We start from the raw sequence: 13,249 nt of genomic DNA, 5'->3' as shown, positions 1-13,249 counted from the left end.
CTCCTTGCCAACCCCACAGTATAGCTGCTGATAAAAGAGATCTCCCAACACATGACACCGGTTGCATTTTAGGACTAACAGGGGGAAGATTAACATGACACAAGGCTGTGCAGGATGAACGTCAGCCCTCGGAGGCCCACAGTCATTTTGTCTTGGCCACATGGCTCAACTTTCCATGCCAATGGGCTGATTGTACAGCAGTTTTAAGTTTCAAGCATGTCTTTCCCGTATTCATTAAATCTGTCAAGGTGAAAATGCCAGACACTGTTTCTGTGTAGACTGGGCGCCCTTAATTGGTCTCTACAGGAATCAGAGAGTTTTCAGTGTCTGAGGGACTGGCACTTGGAGCTGGGCTGATGACAGTGATGATGATAATAACAATATTAATAAGACAATAAACGGACAGGTAGTGTTGCTCTGCCACTCATGTGTGAATTAGACAAAAGAAACCCACAGCCTGTTCCTACTCAGACTGCCCTCTGTGTCGAGCTCTGACAGCCACTACACACAAGTTCAGTCCCCAAGATAATAAAAGGTGTCTGACTCCTTGGACTCTCCTCTCAGCCACAACACTGATGGGCTCCTACACAATGTGAGCTGACAGAAACATGAGGCAGGCTGGTGAGAGGAGAGGAGGGTGAGTAATGTCACCTGCCTGGAGACTTTTGGCTCCCCACAGAACATGCCTCGGTGTGCAGGTGAAAAACAACGAGCTTCTTTTTACACACCACATCTTAACAAACAGACGCATATATGAAAGCTGAAGGAGCCCCTAACAAGCAGACTGCTAAAACTTCAGTATCATTTATTCATTTTATTATCATGTGGAAGAAAGGGGTCTAATGATAACATGGCAAAGACATTGATGGAAAACATATTTACAGACAAAGGTAGATGTTACAGTTAGCCAGCAATTCACTGTTATTACACAACATGACCCCGACATGTGAACACTCGTTCTTGTTCACATAATTCTCTGTGTTTTGATGGTAAGGCCTTCACCTTTGCCTTTCTGTGTAGCGGTTGCATGCTCGCCCTGTGCTTGTGTGGGTTTGCTCTTGCTTGACCTCAGCAGAGACGTTCACATTGAAGAAGCAGCTTTAAGAACCCTTAAAGAGCTCCGCCTCTGCCCGTGCTTAAGCCAGATACTTGCAGCTATCTATACTGCCAAGGCCTTGTCTTCTTTGGAAGTGATGCAGTGAAAGCTAAATTTGCTGGAAAGTGTTCAAAAAAGGGCCCTCAGGATGATCACCAGAAGCAGCGCCACACTACTGCAACTCCTGGCTCTTCAAAGGAGGGAACAGGCAGCTATTCAGCTGCTCAAAGACATGATACACACATAACATCCACTTCATGTCTTGCTCTCACAGTCAAGAGCAGATAATATAAAAAGACAAAGATATTACACACACACACACACACACACAGTGTAGAACAAACAGGTTGAGAGCAGCAACCCTGCCTACAGCAATCCATCAGATGGTGCAACACAGAGTAGAAACACACAACAAATGGATAGCCTGGCAGAGATGGATAGATGTCTGTATGTGCCTGTTGTCTCTTCATGAGTAAGTGCATGGATGCACAGGGTAGGCTTGCCTCTAAACAAACAACAAGAAAATCTTACAGATGTTTTCTACTGGATTTAGGACTCTCTAATCATGGTTACTAAGATAAGATAAGATAAGATAAGATAACCTTTATTAGTCCCACACGTGGGAAATTTGTTTTGTCACAGCAGGAAGTGGACAGTGCAAAAGTTATGAGGCAAAAATTAGAATACAATAAGAATAAATACAGTACACAACTGTACAGAATAGAATAAAATAAAATACTATATACAGTAGAATAAAATAAAATAAATATACAATAAGATAAAAATAGAATACAAATACAAATACTATATACAACTGAGTAAAAATACAACGATGACAGAAAGGATTATTGCACTTAGTATTATTGCATATGTATGGATGTGTGTGCTTGATCAGTTAAAGTCTTTATTATGGAGTCTGACAGCAGTGGGGAGGAAAGACCTGCGAAATCTCTCCGTCCCACACCGTGGGTGCCGCAGTCTCCCACTGAAGGAGCTGCTCAGTGCTGTTACGTCCTCTGACCTTCTGGCCTCTTCCTGGAACAGAGTTGCTCTCTTTCCCTCCCTCTCTGTTCCAGGTGACCACACCTGATTGCCACAGCTGAGCAGCATCATGACCCTTTGTGGAACAGCATATATAGCTCCAGCAAAGGCTTTCCTCTCTCTTTTGGCTACGAGCACTGAGAAGTGTGTGCCTGCTATTAGTGGTGTTTTGCTTTAGTTACTGTTGGAAGCCAAACATAGCCTAGCTTGTGTCCTGTTTGCTACTCACGGTGCTTGGCAGACGTTTGGTGGGGGCTTCTGTGCCATTTCTTTTTTAATGTAAACCTCTTCTCCTGTTTTTTGCAGAGCAAGGGAGCTGAGGCATTGTACCTTTCCTTTGGTTTCACTTTACAGTGTTTACTTTTCTTTCCAGGAAGAGTGGAATAGTGGGGTTTACTGGTTTGGCTTTGGAGACCCAGAAGATGGATTTGTTTACTGTTTCCCTCCTACTTAAGTTAACGCTGTAAGGTCATTTTAAATAGTGTGTAAAGTTTATAAAATAAATATTTGATGTACAATTTATTCTTTGTAGTGTCAGCTTGTGTACAGCTTGTGCTATTGCCCTTGTCGTGTTACATCCCCCCCCAACAATCACAAACAGTGAAAATTTGCCATCTTACAATGTGATTGCAGCCATTCCCCAACTCTCTGTGAATGGGACTCATGGATATTGATCAGTGGTTGTTGATCAATGGTCATGAGAATTTGCATAATTAAGATGAAGGAACTGACCTCCCGGCCCATTGTTCCTTCAGTGGGCTGGTTTCAGTCATTATGCAAATGTCCTGTTTATAAGATTGAAGGTAAGATGGCGGACTACAGGAACCACCTGAGATTCAGCCTCAGATGCCGACAAAACAGGATTACTCCTAAAAGTCTGCAAATGAGCTCTTCAGTTAAAGGCTTCCAGGCAACAAAAATCCTCCAGAACGCACAGCATCAGTTGCTTAACGGGTGAGGCAAACAGATTTTACCATCGACATGGTAAAATCTCAAGAGGAGACAGAGACTGACAATGCTTTTAGATGAGAGTACTCTTAAAAAGGTGTTTGACTTTACTTATTAGACTCGTCTAGCACAGCACAAGAAGTCTAAGACCAGGCAACAAAGGAAGTTTGACTTACTTGTTGTACGTCGGAAACCACAGCAATATACAGAGAGTGTCCTCAGCGGCCAGAAGAGACAAGGATGCGACACGGAGGATGTGGACAAGTGGGTGAAGAATTTGTCTGACAGACAGCTTACCCAAACAGAGAAAAACATCCTTGCTAAAGGGTTGAATTTTGCTGTCACACCGAGACAAATCCCGCTAGTGGAGCTGATCACAGTCACAGAAACTGCAATTCCAAACAACAATATTGCAGAAGTGGAAGCAGAGCAACTACGGACGAAAGTTTCAGCCTGTCTCAGCAATGCAAAGCCCCCAGCATCCAACATCACCACGGAGGAGAGGAAGGCACTCACATCACTTAGTGATGACAACAACATTATCATCCTGGAGTTGGCTGTCCGACTGCGGTCTGGAGTGTGGGGCCTCCCTGCTGCTGCGGAGTCGGGGCGGTCTGCCTCCCCCCACCGCAGGGAAAAGGGTAACACCACCTGGGTCTGGGTGCAGTTCCCCCCTCCAGGGGCAAGGGTACCTAGACCCGGTTTGTAGAGTACGCTTGGGGAGTGTGATCGTGTGTACAACGTCTCTTTATGTCTGTCTCCACGTTGGTTGAGTGTGGAGTAAGTGCATATGAGAGCATGAGGGTGGGAATGGATGTTTGTATCTGTGTGTGCCTGTATGTCTGTGTCTATATGTCAGGTTGGGTGTCAGGCGCCACCTCTCTGGGGACATCTCAGGCCCTCCAAGGTTTGGAGGCCTATCTCCCCCTACCACCACTTCCCCTGCCAGTGGCGGACTCCCTCAGACATCGGTGCGTTGGTGGTTCTTTGTGTCCGGGGATGGGCGTCCAGGTACACACCGGCTCACTCCTTGGCGGCCGCTTATCGGGGCCTGGAGCCTGGGGCTCGCTCGGGCCACTTCGGAGGTGGGGTGCCCCCGGCCTCTCGGCCTGGGGCTCGGTCACTCAGGCGCAGCTGGCTGCCGGCGGAGCTCACGGGCGCGTCACTGCAACCCCCCCTGGCTTCTGCTCCATGGCTGCTGAGTGAGCCCTCATCTGGGACTCTCCTCAGCTCTTTCTGGGACAGTGGCGCGGCTGCCCCTCTGTTGGTCTTCCTTGGTCTCTTGTGTTCTGGGGGCCTCTGGATGTCTGGAGTTTCGATCTCCTCCATACCTGCTTCATGCCCTGGAGGACGGGGCTGTGGCCCCCCCACACCCTCTAGCAGATCATTACATGAAGGAACCTTTTAAAAAAACAAGCGCGTCCATGCTCACAGGTGTACACACGAGTGATCACACACGCAAACTACACCCTTTTTGGCTCCTACCTCAAAGCACACTGTGTTCTGTTGATCTTATGTGCTGCACAAAAATGTTTAACATTTAGTATTTACTGTCATATTCCCATATATCATTGTGATGTTGTTTATTCTATTACTCTTGTTCTCTTCTGCTTGTTTTCTTTTTTCTTTCTCAGCAGGTGATCCAGGTGATTGATATATGCATTTTTTTTTCTTTTTTTTTCTGCCCGTTCTGTTGGTTTTTGTCTTTTGCCCTTCTCCCCCGTCCCTCTTCTCAGCTGTTTCTCTTTCCCTCTTTCTTTCTCCCCTTCTTTCCCCCAGTCAAGTCTGTCCCGTATTCAGTAAGTGAAAATAAAATAAACAATAAAAGGTGAATCAAATGGACCATTACGGCAAGGCTGGGATGGTCAGTTTGGTAAAGTAAATCCGTTGGGCATCTTTCTTTGCCTTTAGACAACAATTCTGATGGCAAAAGAGCCAAACGGGACAGGCAAAAGAAAAAAAGACAAGGAGGCGACACGGAGGATGTGGACAAGTGGGTGAAGAATTTGTCTGACAGACAGCTTACCCAAACAGAGAAAAACATCCTTGCTAAAGGGTTGAATTTTGCTGTCACACCGAGACAAATCCCGCTAGTGGAGCTGATCACAGCCACAGAAACAGCAATTCCAAACAACAATATTGCAGAAGTGGAAGCAGAGCAACTACGGACAAAAGTTTCAGCCTGTCTCAGCAATGCAAAGCCCCCAGCATCCAACATCACCACGGAGGAGAGGAAGGCACTCACATCACTTAGTGATGACAACAACATTATCATCCTGCTGGCAGACAAGGGTAGATGCACAGTATTGCTAAACCAGAAAGACTATCATGAGAAGATTTTGTCACTACTCAGTGATGAAAATACTTATGAGCCCCTGAAACGAGGCCCAGGAAGTGGTTACAGGAAGAGGGTGATAGACTGTCTGAAGCAGTTAAACCAAGACAAGGCTATTGACCGGACCTCATACCACAGGCTGTACCCAGGGGAGTCTACACCAAGTCTGTATGGTTTACCAAAGATACATAAACAGGGTGCACCTTTAAGACAGATTGTCTGCATGATCAACTCGGTCACCTATAACATCTCCAAGCTTCTGGCTTTGATCTTCAACCCGCTGGTGGGCAGCTCTGAACACCACATCCAGAACACCCTGGATTTTGTTGAGAAGGTGAGAGATGTCATTATGGAGGCAGATGAAACCATGGTCTCGTACGACGTTACATCTCTCTTCACTTGCATCCCAGTCACAGAAGCGTTGGAGGTAGTGTGTAAGAGATTACAGGACCACTCTCAGCACCGACCACGTGTGTTTGAACTGTGTCTTGATTCCACCTACTTCACATACAAGGGTCAGTTCTACAGGCAGAAACATGGGTGTGCCATGGGCTCCCCAGTTTCACCCATCATGGCCAATTTGTACATGGAAGAAGTGGAAAAGAGGGCTTTGCTCTCCTATCCTGGAACACCACCAAGGCATGGGTTCAGATGTACAACGCATCCACTTAACACACTGTTTGCTGCTACAGCTACACATGTTTCTTTTCCAACTATTTATTTATAAGTGACTTATGTATGTATGTATGTATGTATATATATGTATATATTGTACTATTCTTAGTTAGCGTATTGTCTGTCTTGTCTTAATGTTGGTTTAAAATGGAGCACTGTAACAAAAAATAATTTCCCCCAGGGATCAATAAAGTATTCTGATTCTGATTCTGATATGTGGATGACACCTGGGTGAAAATCAAATCTCAGGACGTACCACAATTCATAGATCACATTAACTCGGTGGACCAACACATCAAATTCACCAGGGAGGATATGAAAAGTGGCAGGTTAGCCTTCTTAGACTGTGAGATTTCCATCAGTAATGGGGGACATTTAAAAGCTGACGTGTACGGTAAACCTACACATACGGATCAGTATCTAAGGTTTGACTCTCATCATCCACTGGAGCACAAACTGGGCGTCATCAGGACGCTGCAACACAGAGCGAACACCATCCCCACAGACACAGCAGCCAGGGAGGCAGAAGAACATCAAGAAGGCTCTGAGTAAATGTGGTTATCCCAGCTGGACTTTTGTCAGAGCTGGAAAAGCACCTAAAGAAAGCTCCAGCCGATCCAGGAGAGAAGGACAACCGCTGCCTAAGCAAAAACCTGCAGTGATCCCATATGTGTCAGGAGTATCGGAGCAGCTGAGACACATTTTTTCTAAACACCAGGTCTCTGTGGCTTTTAAACCCCAAAACATGCTGCGCCAAAAACTGATCCACCCCAAGGATCGGGTCCCCCGACACAAACAGAGTAACATAGTGTACGCTGTTAAGTGCAGGAGGATTGCCAGGATTTATACATCGGGGAAACCAAACAACCTCTGACTAAGAGGATGGCACAACACAGAAGAGCCACCTCGTCAGGCCAGGACTCTGCAGTCTATTCACACCTACAGGCCAGTGGACACTCTTTCAAGGATGAGGATGTTCACATCCTGGACAGGGAGGAACGCTGGTTTGAATGCAGCCATTTACGTGAAAAGGGAAAGACCATCTCGGAATCGAGGAGGGGGCCTAAGGGTACATCTGTCACCATCTTACAACGCTGTGATTGCAGCCATTCCCCAACTCTCTGTGAATGGGACTCATGGCCATTGATCAGTGGTTGTTGATCATTGGTGATGAGAATTTGCATAATTACGATTAAGGAACTGACCTCCCAGCCCAGTTGTTCCTTCAGTGGGCTGGTTTCAGTCGTTATGCAGATGTTCTGTTTATAAGATTGCAACCTGCAGCTGAGACTGAAGACGTCACCTGATGATGACGAAACGTTTCTCCCGCAAAACGCTACGTCCAGATGAACAGAAACAACTTTTGGAGAGTGAAAATTAAAGTTGTTCTGTACGACAACAATACATTGAACCATTCAACATCATCTGAGGTCTACACTGTGTGAGTACAAGAAAATAATTATTATAATATGATGTGTTAAATTTGTTTAGATCAGAGGAATAAGGAGGGATTGGTCTGTGTTTCAGTTTGGCTTAGCTGTAGCCTGAGAGTGTAATTGTTTAGAGAGAAAGGAATTTATGGACACTGGGGGTCTGCCTGCCTGCCAGGAGACAGGAAGCTACAGTTGGGGGTTGCTGATGCTGATGCTTGTACCTTTAATAAAAACTCATAATTGTTATAAACTTAGAAGTAGGTTTGCAGGAGACTCTCCACATGCTTATCTGTAAATGTAAGACAACAAGAGGCCAACGACCCAGTGGATGCAGAGTGGGGGTCTCTGTGTTTGTAATATGTTAACTCTGTTTTCTATGTTGTGTAGAAGAATTTGGTGTAGCTTGGGTGAGGAGATTACTTTTATGACCCCCAGGAAGTCACGTATGCAGAGACACACACAGTGCTTTGACTGTTACGACACACCCACACCTACATGCACACTCACTCACTCACTCACTCACTCACTCACGTGCACTCACATAGACACACAGGCACGCGCACACGTGCTCGTGCATAAACACAGGCACAGAGCTTCCAGCACACCGTGGGGGTTTTATGATGGGGTCGCTTCTACAAAACTGTGTTTCACAGACAAAGCAGTGAAGATCTGCAGAGGGACACGTCTGCCCTTCTTAAATGACTGAGTCGGTGCCGTCTCTGGATGAGGAGGAATAAAAAGAACCGGGGTGAAACTGATTTCGCAACAACTGTGAGTCACTTTGTTTCAAATGAGGACATCTTAGAAAAGGCTGCCTTAGAGGGAAACGGTTTAAAATCGCCTTCGCTTGATGGGTCATGTTTGCTGTCTGGATGAACAAAGGCCATATGGGAAGTTACTACAAAGACACCCTCAAGAGTGTTCTTAGGTACAGGGAGGCTATCGTAGACTGAAGCTGTGTAGTTAATGAGATTAGCAAGTGTGGAGGGTTCTGGCTACACACAGGGTTTCAGGAAAAACACATGAATCCACAGTTCCTTCTCTCCTCAGATCTCTCACCAGACACAAGTTCCTCACCAGTCCTCCAGACAGTCTGCGCAGAAGATAACAGGGTAACTAACATCTGCAGGGAAAGGCAAACCACCACCTTGTGTAGACGCAGCAGATGAAATGATCAGGAACAGGTAAGCTCATTGCTTCCAGCAGCGTGGGAACTTAAAATATGTCCTCCAGATCCCTCTGAAACACAACAAACAAAGAGGAGAGCAAAAAGGGAGAGAGCGGTGAAAGTCCCAAACAGATTCCCCAAAGAGATTCTCCTGAACTCAGACCTGGTGACTGATGAAGTCACTGCGGTGATCATACCCAGTTTGACAGCATGAGACTTTGACATGGTACACTATCATGTTTGAAGTAGCCACTACAAAACCGTGAACTGTAACCATGAAGTGATTTCTGCAGTCAAAAACAACACAAACTTTGTTATTTAGATCACGTGTGATTGGTGTTAAAGCAGTCCGCCAAGAAAATTTCTGAAAGCGCTGTAACTAAGTTTAAGAATATAATCCACCCACTGTTATCATCTTCAATGCCCTGTACCAACACAGAGCAGAGCAGCTATCTGAACGCTACCCCAACAGAGGTCGATTATCTTGTTAATAATTTCACCTCCTCACTACGTACGACTCTGGATACTGTAGCTCCTGTGAAAACTAAGGTCTCTAATCAGAAGTACCTGACTCCGTGGTATAATTCTCAAACACGTACCCTAAAGCAGATGACTCGTAATCTGGAGAGGAAATGGCGTGTCACAAATTTAGAGGATCATCATTTAGCCTGGAGAAATAGTTTGTTGCTTTATAAGAAAGCCCTCCGCAAAGCCAGAACATCTTACTATTCATCACTGATTGAAGAAAATAAGAACAACCCCAGGTTTCTCTTCAGCTCTGTAGCCAGGCTGACAAACAGTCAGAGCTCTGTTGAGCCAACCATCCCTTTAACGTTAACTAGTAATGACTTCATGAACTTCTTCACAAATAAAATTTTTATCATTAGAGAAAAAATTACCAATAATCATCCCACAGATGTAATATTATCTACAGCTACTCTTAGTACCATTGATGTTAAGTTAGACTCTTTTTCTCCAATTGATCTTTCTGAGTTAACTTCAATAATTACTTCCTCCAAACCATCAACGTGTCTTTTAGACCCCATTCCTACAAAACTGCTCAAAGAAGTCCTGCCATTAATTAATGCTTCGATCTTAAATATGATCAACCTATCTCTAATAATCGGCTATGTACCACAGGCCTTCAAGCTGGCTGTAGTTAAACCTTTACTCAAAAAGCATCTCTAGACCCAGCAGTCTTAACTAATTATAGGCCAATCTCCAACCTTCCTTTCATATCAAACATCCTTGAAAGAGTAGTTGTCAAACAGCTAACAGATCATCTGCAGAGGTTTATTTGAAGAGTTTCAGTCAGGTTTCAGAGCTCATCACAGCACAGAAACAGCTTTAGTGAAGGTTACAAATGATCTTCTTATGGCCTCTGACAGTGGACTCATCTCTGTGCTTGTCCTGCTAGACCTCAGTGCAGCGTTTGATACTGTCGACCATAATATCCTATTAGAGCGATTAGAACATGCTGTAGGTAATACAGGTACTGTGCTGCAGTGGTTTGTATCATATCTATCTAATAGACTCCAGTTTGTGCATGTAAATGGAGAGTCCTCTTCACACACTGAGGTTAATTATGGAGTTCCACAGGGTTCAGTGCTAGGACCAATTCTGTTTACATTATACATGCTTCCCTTAGGCAGTATCATTAGAAGACATAGCATACATTTACACTGCTATGCAGATGACACCCTGCTCTATCTGTCCATGAAGCCAGATAACACACACCAATGAGTTAAACTGCAGGAATGTCTTAAAGACATAAAGACCTGGATGGCCGCTAACTTTCTGCTTCTTAATTCAGATCAAACTGAGGTTATTGTACTCGGCCCTGAAAAGCTTAGAAATATGGTATCTAACCAGATTCTTACTCTGGATGGCATTACCTTGGCCTCCAGTAACACTGTGAGGAACCTTGGAGTCATTTTTGACCAGGACATGTCCTTCAACGCACATATTAAACAAATATGTAAGACTGCTTTCTTCCATTTGTGCAACATCTCTAAAGTTAGAAATATCCTGTCTCAGAGTGACGCTGAAAAACTAGTTCATGCATTTATTACTTCCAGGCTGGACGACTGTAATTCATTATTATCAGGAAGTCCTAAAAACTCCCTGAAAAGCCTTCAGCTGATCCAAAATGCTGCAGCAAGAGTCCTGACAGGGACTAGAAAGAGAGAGCAGATTTCTCCTGTTTTGGCTTCCTGTTAAATCCAGAATTCAAAATCCTGCTCCTCACATACAAGGTCTTAAATAATCAGGCCCCATCTTATCTTAATGACCTTGTAGTACCATATCACCCTATTAGAGCACTTCGCTCTCGCTCTGCAGGCCTACTTGTTGTTCCTAGAGTATTTAAAAGTAGAATGGGAGGCAGAGCCTTCAGTTTTCAGGCCCCTCTTCTGTGGAACCAGCTTCCAGTTTGGATTCAGGAGACAGACACTATCTCTACTTTCAAGATTAGGCTTCAAACTTTCCTTTTTGCTAAAGCATATAGTTAGGGCTGGACCAGGTGACCCTGAATCCTCCCTTAGTTATGCTGCAATAGACGTAGGCTGCCGGGGGATTCCCATGATGCATTGAGTTTTTCCTTTCCAGTCACCTTTCTCACTCACTATGTGTTAACAGACCTCTCTGCATTGAATCATATCTGTTATTAACCTCTGTCTCTCTTCCACAGCATGTCTTTATCCTGTCTTCCTTCTCTCACCCCAACCAATCACAGCAGATGGCCCCGCCCCTTCCTGAGCCTGGTTCTGCCGGAGGTTTCTTCCTGTTAAAAGGGAGTTTTTCCTTCCCACTGTCGCCAAAGTGCTTGTTCATAGGGGGTCATATGATTGTTGGGTTTTTCTCTGTATCTATGAAGCGGCTTGAGGCGACTTTTGTTGTGATTTGGCGCTATATAAATAAAATTGAATTGAATTTAATACAGACACTACAGTGAGCATCACAACCATGTAACATATTTTTACACCATGAAACAAACGATTTTTCATATCATCATCTGATATAAATACAATTGAATTGAATTGAATTGAAAATTGTCCAAACTTTTATAATCCCAGCAGTATAACGGATCGTCAACACAAGGCAGTGTGGGTTGTTGTACTGTGGTACAATACTGTTGATTTTAAAGCCTCAGCAGAAATGCAGATTTCTCAGGCATGTCTGTGTTTCTCTGTGTTCAACTGTCATGTTTGATGAGCCTGAGATTATCTCAAGATTTATCTTGAGTTCCTGGGAGAGAGCGAAAGAGAAATAAAACTTACTTCACTCTGAAGTAAGGTTGGTACAAAACAAACATGAACCTAGTTAAAAAACATTTCATTACTACAGATGATCAGCAGATGGCTAATGAGCTCTATTAATGTTATGTGTCATTGACGAGTGGGGATTTCACAGGAATGAAGGAGTCGGATTCCCTCTGTTGGAATGAATGTGGAGCTAATGACAGACTGTTGACTGATCCAAGTGTTTTATCTCTTTCTACAGTGAACATAAAACACTACATGTACAAAGGCTAATGCATGCTGTGGAGCCCTGCTCTCAAAAACCTAGGTCCATCTTCATCGACTGAAGACTTCAGAAATAAGAGTTTTTAAGAAATTTAAGAAATACGTTTTTAGAACATGTTTAGCTCCATCTATCGTTTGCAGTAAAATAGTTTCCCCACTACACAGGCTCTCCTCACTGACGAGTCTTTTGTTTTGGCTTCTTAAACTGGCCCCTGGTCTCCTCTGAGTGTTGTGGTGATGATGCCAGACAGCAGCATAATCTGTAAACTCAAACTAGCCCACCAGCAAAGGTTTCAGCAAAGTCACTCAAACCCTACCCCATAACCTGATGTCAACCTGTGCTATTGTTTATTAATAACAACAACAACAACAACAACATTATTAATAATAATAATAATAATAATAATAATAATAATAATATAGATGCACTGTAAGCTTAGGAAAAATGAGGACAACATATGACAGATTTTTTTTATCTGCTTTTGTTTTTAATGCAAAAATAAAAAGCAGGTCTATCATCTTCTAAGTGTAGTTTGTGCTTTAATTAAGAACGGAGGATTTCTTCTCCTCATTTGGATAATGATACGGCGCTGGCTGTTCTCATAAAAACGACTCTTTTAGAAGAACTTGGGCTTTGAGGGGAAAGTCTGCTTTCATCTACTGTAGATGAACATGCAAAAATAGAAATGGAACATGAGGATGGGCCACTGACAAAGCCACAAACAAATAAAAGCATCCAGTGGAGCCTGAGAGGAAGCCGAAAGGGAGGAATTGATGTCTGTTTCTGTTTTGAGCACTTCCTATCTGTGACTCACCAGGATCACTGAGAGAGCTGCAGCTCCCACCAGACTTCAAGACTTCTGATCTGTTGGGTATTTTTATTTTTACCCTTTTTTTCCAAGGATAAAAGTAAAAATTATGGTAATTTTATGTGGGAAGGTCACTGCACATCGAATCATTCTCAAATCACTCTTGAAGCACGGTTCATTAGGCTTTTCCTCCCACTCATCCAACCACCCACCCGATACT

At 44.0% G+C, this 13,249-nt stretch overlaps 1 pseudogene; it reads left to right on the top strand.

The window, feature by feature from the left end:
- LOC106675510 (uncharacterized) overlaps positions 1 to 7,242 on the top strand; it is a 31,398-nt pseudogene extending 24,156 nt beyond the window's left edge.
- The last annotated feature ends 6,007 nt before the right edge of the window (positions 7,243 to 13,249 follow it).

This window comes from Maylandia zebra, linkage group LG16, assembly GCF_041146795.1.
Source record: "Maylandia zebra isolate NMK-2024a linkage group LG16, Mzebra_GT3a, whole genome shotgun sequence".
Taxonomy (NCBI): domain Eukaryota; kingdom Metazoa; phylum Chordata; class Actinopteri; order Cichliformes; family Cichlidae; genus Maylandia; species Maylandia zebra.
Note: the sequence above shows the minus strand (reverse complement) of the source record. Positions and strands in the feature narration are given on the sequence as shown.